The following is a 7,900-nucleotide window of genomic DNA, read 5'->3' as shown; positions in this document are numbered from 1 at the left end:
TTCGGGCCCTCTTGATGGAGGTAAAACCCTACGTCCTGCTTGATTGATATTGATATTGTGGATGTTTACAAGAGTGGATCTACCACGAGATCAAGGAGGCTAAACCCTAAAAGCTAGCCTATGGTATGATTGTAAGGGTTGATGTTGTTCGTTGTCCTACGGACTAGAGCCATCCGGTTTATATAGACACCGGAGAGGGCTAGGGTTACATAGAGTCGGTTACAATGGTAGGAGATCTACATATCCGTATCGCCAAGCTTGCCTTCCACGCCAAGGAAAGTCCCATCTGGACACGGGACGAAGTCTTCAATCTTGTATCTTCATAGTCTTGGAGTCCGGTCGATGATGATAGTCCGGCCGATGATAGTTCGGCTGATGATGGTAATCCGGCTATCCGGACACCCCCCAATCCAGGACTCCCTCAGGCGCCAAGGTGCATTTCATCAATCTGATGAAGAAATTCACTTCAAGTGCTGCTCCACCTGTGCACGTTGAAGTTACTCAGGCTGAGGCATCTGCTCAGCCTACTGAAGAAAATGCCAGCACCCCTGATGGCAATCAGGCTGCTAAAGACAATGAGAGTGCCAGGGTTGATGACTCCATTCCAGCCGCTGAAGATATTGCCAGGGCATCCACTAGTGGTGCGCCTGAAGAAAGTGAACAAGTCAGGGCAACTGCATCAGTTGCGCCTGAGGAAAATGAACCAAAGTCCTCTGCACCTCCTGCGCCTACACCAACTCCAACTCCAATCCTTCCATCTGCATCAGATGCGAAGAAGACCAGGGCTGTAGAACGTGCAGCTGTGGAGAAAAGGAAGGCATCAGCTTCATCAAATTCTTCAGCTCCGAAAAAGATGAAGACTCTAATCAGTTCAATTGACAATCCAATTGATGTCGTTCCAGTTTCATCAATGCCATCAAAGGACCTTGTTCCTTTTGGTGAAGACTATGTGATTCCTGATGAATCTGATGAAGAAACTCCTTTTGCTGCTTCTTCAGAGCAGTTGGACGAAGAAATTGAAGTGGATAAGATCCCTTCAACCCCAGTCATTTCCTCACCTATGCCGCAGTTTACTGCTGAAGAGGCAGGTGTTGAAGAAATTGAAGAGGAGGATGTGGACATTGGTTGTACCACTCCGATCCTCAGTGATGAATTTTGGGACAGTCAGCATCCCAACTCCCCAATGTTCACTCCTCTCCAAGCTATTCCTCAGTCCCCTGCTACCACTGAAGTACAAATGGGATCTGAAGAACCTCATGCAACCCCAAGTGTTCATGAAGAAATTCCAGCCACTAGTGCTGAAGAAATTGTCAATGAAGAATTGGCAACCCAGGCTGAAGCTGCTGAAGAGCCTGAAATTCCTCAGCCTGAGGAACCTGAGATTGCGATTCCTGAGGTGGTGCTGCAACTGACTGACACTCCTCAGCCCAAGCCAAAGGATCCCTTCTCTAAGAAGCAAAAATTCAAGGCGTGTTCTTCACTGACTTCAACCCCTATGACAATGCTCGTCTTAGAAGGAAGCGTTTCTGGACTGCCAGTTAGGCCAACTTCTATTCCTCAGTGCTCTTCAACAAGGAAAAAATCTTCGATCATGAGCATATCCCTCATGTGGACATGGAATCCATGTCGTGCTTCTCTCAAGTCCTTAGCATGATTCATGACGCTGGCTTGCTAAATTTCTGCTCTGACATCGTTGATTGGAATGAAGAGCTTATTCTTTAGTTCTACGCAACTTTGCATATCACAGGCGATGCTGTTGATGTCAACTCATGGGTGTTGGACTGGATGACTGAAAACACGCACTACAAGGCACCAGCCACTGAATTGCTTCGTGCCCTCCCAATCAGTCCTCCACTTGACGGTGCTCGTTGCCTGTATGATGAGCCTGAACTCACTGATCATACATGCAAGTGCTCATGAAGCCGCTGAAGCCAGGACAAGCTCCAAGGACCAAATTCCTCGTGATGGAATTGCTCTATGTGCCAAGGACAATATACCGCATTCTGACGAAGACCATGAGTCCCATCAAAGGCCATGACTCTTCCGATGAAGAAGTTATCGGAATGATGAAGAACATGCTTTTCAACATCATGCATGGCATTCCCATCAACTATCATGATTTCTTCATGAGGACTCTAGTGAATATTGCACTTTCTCCATCTGAGCTGAAGCCTTACGCGTCGTGGATCATGAGTTTCCTCAGAACAAGGTCTTCACTCAACTACAAGGCTGACACTCTCAACCATGGCAGCTACTTGCCTCCGATTGAAGTCCTCAAATGGACGTATTCTTCAGGTGAAGAAAAGGGCAAGGCACCTGCTGTGATCGATGAAGGCATTCGTCCATTGGATGGTCAGTTCCGCAAAGCTGCATCTTACTCCACCAATGATGACTCTGCCACTCATGATACTACTGCCAATGCTACCAAGACAAGTCCTCAAGCTACTGCTCCTCGTGTGCTGACTGATCGTGAACTGCTGATAAGTCTTCACCAGAACGTGGATCGCAACCACAAATGGGTTAAGCGTCAGTTTGGTTCTATTCTTCACAACATGACTTCCACACATAATGCAGTGAAGAAAAACCACTACTACCTCCATGAAGTGTTTGATTGCACCTGGGCTATTCTGTCACATTTATATGGTGAAGAAGATCTGAAGCAAATGGGCTTCAAGGAAGACTTTGACTGGTCTGCTCCTCATCCGAAGAAATTCAACAGGGTCAAGGTTCCTTCCTTGGTTGCCAGCTCATATTCTTCATCACGCGCCACGGATGAGCATGAAGACTTGGACGACACTGCAGCAGGCCCTACATCGACTCAAGACCCTGACAACGATGGCGCTCCTCCATCCACATGATATTCTTTAGGGGTGTTAGTCCTCAGTTTCAACCCTTTTGGTCATCCGATGACAAAGGGGGAGAAATTTGAGTTAGTCTTCAAGCGGGTCTATCTTATATGGGGCGTTTTTTTGCTAAGTTACAACTCTCGTTCTTCTGATGACTTTGCTGGATCGAGTTGTAATCTTAAACTCTATGGTGACCTGATACTTTTGATGTGTTCTTCTGCATGCTTATTCCTTATTAATGTTAATGCACGCATGTTGAATTACATCAGTCACCATATTTCATAATGCATTTCAAATTCTTCACATTATATATCAAATGTGTGTACGAATTACAAGATATAGGGGGAGATCTCCATGATTATACTCTTCAAGTGTGCATCCCTTCAAAAGAAAATTCCTCACAATGCACATCTTCAGGGGGAGTTCTTCTATATCTTGCAATCAAATTCCTCAATATCAGTATTAAACTTCATATGTTTATCCCCGTTGAAAACTTAACCTATATTGTCATCAATCAGCAAAAAGGGGGAGATTGTAAGTGCATCCAGTGCCCCTTAGTGATTTTGGTGTATTGAAGACTTATAAGTTAAGGGACTGATGCGTTTGTGAGTGTACGCAGGTCTATAAGTCTATGAGGAGTTTGAGATTTACAGAGAAAGTCGACCCCTAAAAATGAAGTTCTTCATCTGAAGACTTTGGATATCTGAAGACTTTGAAAGTGAAGAAATTGGTTTGACCTTGAAGACTTGGTATTCATTCGAGGAACATGAAGCGTGAAGACTGTTGTTTTTGTAGTTTCATTTTCTCTTTCTTGAGTCATAGGAAACACCGTACTGTTAAAGGCGGTCGAGGAAATACTAAGGAAAATTTTCCATGTGATGCTCAACTCAAAAACCTACACCTACCTATCCCTTCGAGTGAAGCCATTGGAAATCTCATACAGTTCAGTCAATTTCTTCAGTGACAGAGACGAAGTTCTTCTGGTCTTTGAGGAATTTGTTCTGACTGAGGAGTTAGGAATTCACCAGTGTGAATTGCCTACACAGTGAGGAACATGATAGCCCTGAGGATTTTGATAGTCAAAATTTCAACCGTTGTTGTGCTATGCGCCAGCTGTCCCAAAAGATCTACCCACCTAATGGTCATACCAGACAAGGGCATTTATGTCTTATCATGTCGGGCTGCTCCCTAGGCTATAAATAGCCGCCCCCTACAATCACTAGCTGGTTGGCTGCTCCGAGAGAAACTGACACTTGTCAATTGAGAGCATCCCATCCTCCGAGGACTTTGAGCGAAAATCATCAAGTGAGGAAAACCCAAACCCAACACCTACAAACCCAAAGTGATTGAGCATCACTGAAGATTGTGCTTCTTCCAGACGGTTAGGCGTCAAGGTCTAGAGCATCCAAGAGGAATTGTGGATCGCCGAGTGACCGAGTTTGTGAAGGTTCGGAAGTCACCTGAAGACTTACCACGAGTGATTGGGCGAGGTCTGTGTGACCTTAGCTCAAGGAGAATACGGTGAGGACTGTGTGTCCGGGACTGGGTGTCCTCGAGTTTAAATACTCAGCCGCTCCAACCAGATGTACAACTGAGACAGCAGTTGGAACTGGTCTACCATATCATTGTCTTCACCAAGCCTCCTGGTTCTATTTCCTCAACTCTTTCATTTCCTCATGTCTGTTGTTGTGTGCCTGTTCGTATCTGTTTGAAGACTTTGACTGAAGACTTTCTCAATTTCCTCAGTTCAATTTCTTCAGTCTGTCTGTCTTCTTTCTTGTGTTATCCTGTGTTTACGCTTTCTGTACTCTGTGATTGTCTTCATCTAGGAATGATGACTATGCTTGTATTCTATTATGTTTACTTCTGAGTACTTATTCCGCTGCTAGTGGTTCTTCAGTTAGGAATTTCCTCACCAGCAAATTCCTCAGTGAAGAATTCATAAAAATCGCCTATTCACCCCCCCTCTAGTCAATATAACGCACTTTCAACCTTTCGGTCCTAGCCTACACCTGAAACATGCTCTTGAGACTCTCGATCATATTGATAGCCCCAACATCTTCAAAATGCTGCTGCAAATCGGGCTCCATACAAGCCAGCATGAGGCAGTTGATCTCGTTTGATTCATCAACGAGTTTCTGGTAGGCATTCCTAATTGTGGTATTAGAATTATCGGCGGGTTCCTCTGGAAGTGGATCCTCTAGAACATGTTCCTTTTATCATGCTTGAGAACAATTCTCAGATTTCTATACCAGGTGGTAAAGTTTGTTCCATTCAGTTTATCCTTTTCTAGAATTAGTTCAATGCAAAGTCGGGCTTGAGCAGGTGGTGCCATTGATCTACAACAGAAAATATGCAATCACTAAGCAATGTGTTTGTGTAGAGTAATTCAAGCCTAAACAGAAATACTCCCACTGAAGTCAGCATCCCTCCGCAAACTCTTAGTGATTCAGGATCCGACTAGCGCATGCAAATAGTGAGCTTTAGCATCACTGCTAGCCAACATACCTATCCGGTAAGCAACTCCTTGCTAATCGTATCTCTATACAACTCCTGTCGGTCGGGAAGGTATCTCATACCCCGACTACCAACCTTCTTTGCCACAAGGCCCAAAACCATTTTGATAGCCTTGTCAAGTTAACCTGATGCAGTGCATGTCCGTGTCTGACACGAACCTTCAGTTCAAGGAGACCCAGTAGCACCCCAATTTTATGAGCCCACTACTAGACGTACTTGACGTGCGAAGGGGCAAAATCGGGGATGGCAATTCACTTGATATTCATGAGGGATCATTCTACCATTCTAACATGCATAGATACAAAGAAGCATAATAATCACAAATAAACACATATTGTGAAATAGTATGGCTCATTCATGGATGTTCTTCCAGGTCGGCTCCAACTCCGATGACCATCTAGGAACTCCTTCTTGTTTGTCACGTCGGAACGCCAAGCCACCAACCTGATCTCTATTATCCAACTACTACAACTAGTAATGAATTTTACATAGAGTCACAAGTCGATACGCATGTCATTATACATTATAATGACAACATTTTGGCTCCTGCCGGCTGACAAACATGACAAGCAGGCCATGTATAATTTATACACATGCATCACATACACATGAGCCATACTATTCACATCAAACCTGCGAAAAAAAGTTACGCATAGAATCACATTCTACCGGTTTGAGTGATCGTGTACGAAATACAAGGCGCTACGCACACGTTTTCGGAAATCACAGATCACATCTGAACTCCGATCACGCTGAATTTTCTGATCTGACCGATCTTATCGATCATCGCGAGTCCAATTCGGATTTACGTTTCACTGTTAACCCCGATGAAAGATACTGACCGGTAGGGGTAGGTTGTGTCACGACCTCATCGACTCCGATCATCAGAAAACATAGCCACATCGATCCCCATGCGCAGTTGATCTCATCAACCGTGCACACAGCCGATCTTATCAACGACAACAGATCTCATCTGCCGCCTCCACATTTCTAATATGCATATGATCTGAAACCAAATCCTACCGCAGAGGCTCTGATACCACTTTTGGGTTCTACGGTAGGGTGTGTTGACTACAAATTTAAAATTTTCCTATGTGCAGAACATCCAGGAACATGCTACGGGAATGGATCACAGATTGTTACCACTAGACGCGCAGTGCCATGCAGCGGAAGAAGAGTTGGGGCAGCGCGTCCGCGTGGATCATCTCCTCCTCGTCCGATCTCCCTCGAATAGCCGGTCGTCGGTTCCCATGTACAGGTTCGTCGGAGCGGTGCAAGTGCACCGCCTTTAACGGTATCCGCGCGTGCAGGAGGAACACCGTGCGGCGGTCTGCTAGGTCCGATCACACAGTCGGCGACGAGTGGAGGTGGCTATTCGCAACACATGCAAACCCTAGGCGCAGCGCCGAAGCGATCAACCGAATAAGTGTGCCGCACCTCCACTATTTATAGGCATCCGTCGCGGGCTCAACACTTGGGCCTTGCATGGATCCTAAAGCCCAAAGTCTACTTGGTCGCGTTCCATGTCCAGCTTGGATCACATCCGACCAGTGTCCTCCGAACCGACCTTGTAGGTTCCTTCCCTTAAGCGCGCGGCCCCTTAGGTTCAAGTCCGCTGGTCATAGTTCGGATCACCTCCGACCTGCACGGTTGGTAGCGGCCTCTAGCAAGGCGTGTCGACCACCAAGCGGACTATGAAGCTGGTTAGGCGAACCTGTACAACATGTCACACTTCTATTCCCTTTGCCTCATGATATATGTTGTCGGGCTCAAGGCGAGACTATCATCCTTGTGCTAGCCCGACCTCTTTCTCGTTCCAGTGATACCGACCACAAACTGGATTATCTCATAATCCTTGTCGCATGGCCATGCCTATCCTGGTCGGATCACACAAGGGGCCCAGAGTATATCTCTCCTGATCGGAGGGGCAAATCCCATCTTGCTCGACCATGTCTCGCAGCATGGGACTGGACAAACCCGAAACCTACCTTTGTAACTACCCAGTCACGAAGTAGCGTTTGGTCGGCCCAAAGCAAGTTTGTCACCATCCCGAGTACATGCGTCAGCTCAGGTCTTAGGACATAGAACATATGTTGTACTAGAGACTCACAGATGACATAACGCTGCGTCTCATAGTTGGGTCTTACTGACTCAGACCTTATCTCGACTCGGATTCGACTATGTCGAATCTGGCCAGATCCTTCCGAGTCCATATTATTAGCATCCAATGCTCCATGGCTAGTGAGACCGAGCCATCCACCGTGTCATATGTTGGTCTAGTCCGACCTGTGCCCACACGTCACTTGCGACTAGGGACAATTTAGGATGTATCATACAACACAAGATCTCACATACAAGTCACGTACTTGCCAACAAGCATCATTGATTACATCCAAGGACTATCTTTATTCACAAACACATAGGAAATATCATCATACATGATTGCCTCTAGGGCATATCTCCAACTCTCTCTCTCTCTCTCTCTCTCTCTCTCTCTCTCTCTCTCAAATCTCTGCCATGGTGCCGTCGGTCTGCCC

This window comes from Triticum dicoccoides, chromosome 5B (genome assembly GCF_002162155.2).
Source record: "Triticum dicoccoides isolate Atlit2015 ecotype Zavitan chromosome 5B, WEW_v2.0, whole genome shotgun sequence".
In the NCBI taxonomy this organism is placed as follows: Eukaryota; Viridiplantae; Streptophyta; class Magnoliopsida; order Poales; family Poaceae; genus Triticum; species Triticum dicoccoides.
This window is presented reverse-complemented; position numbering follows the sequence as displayed.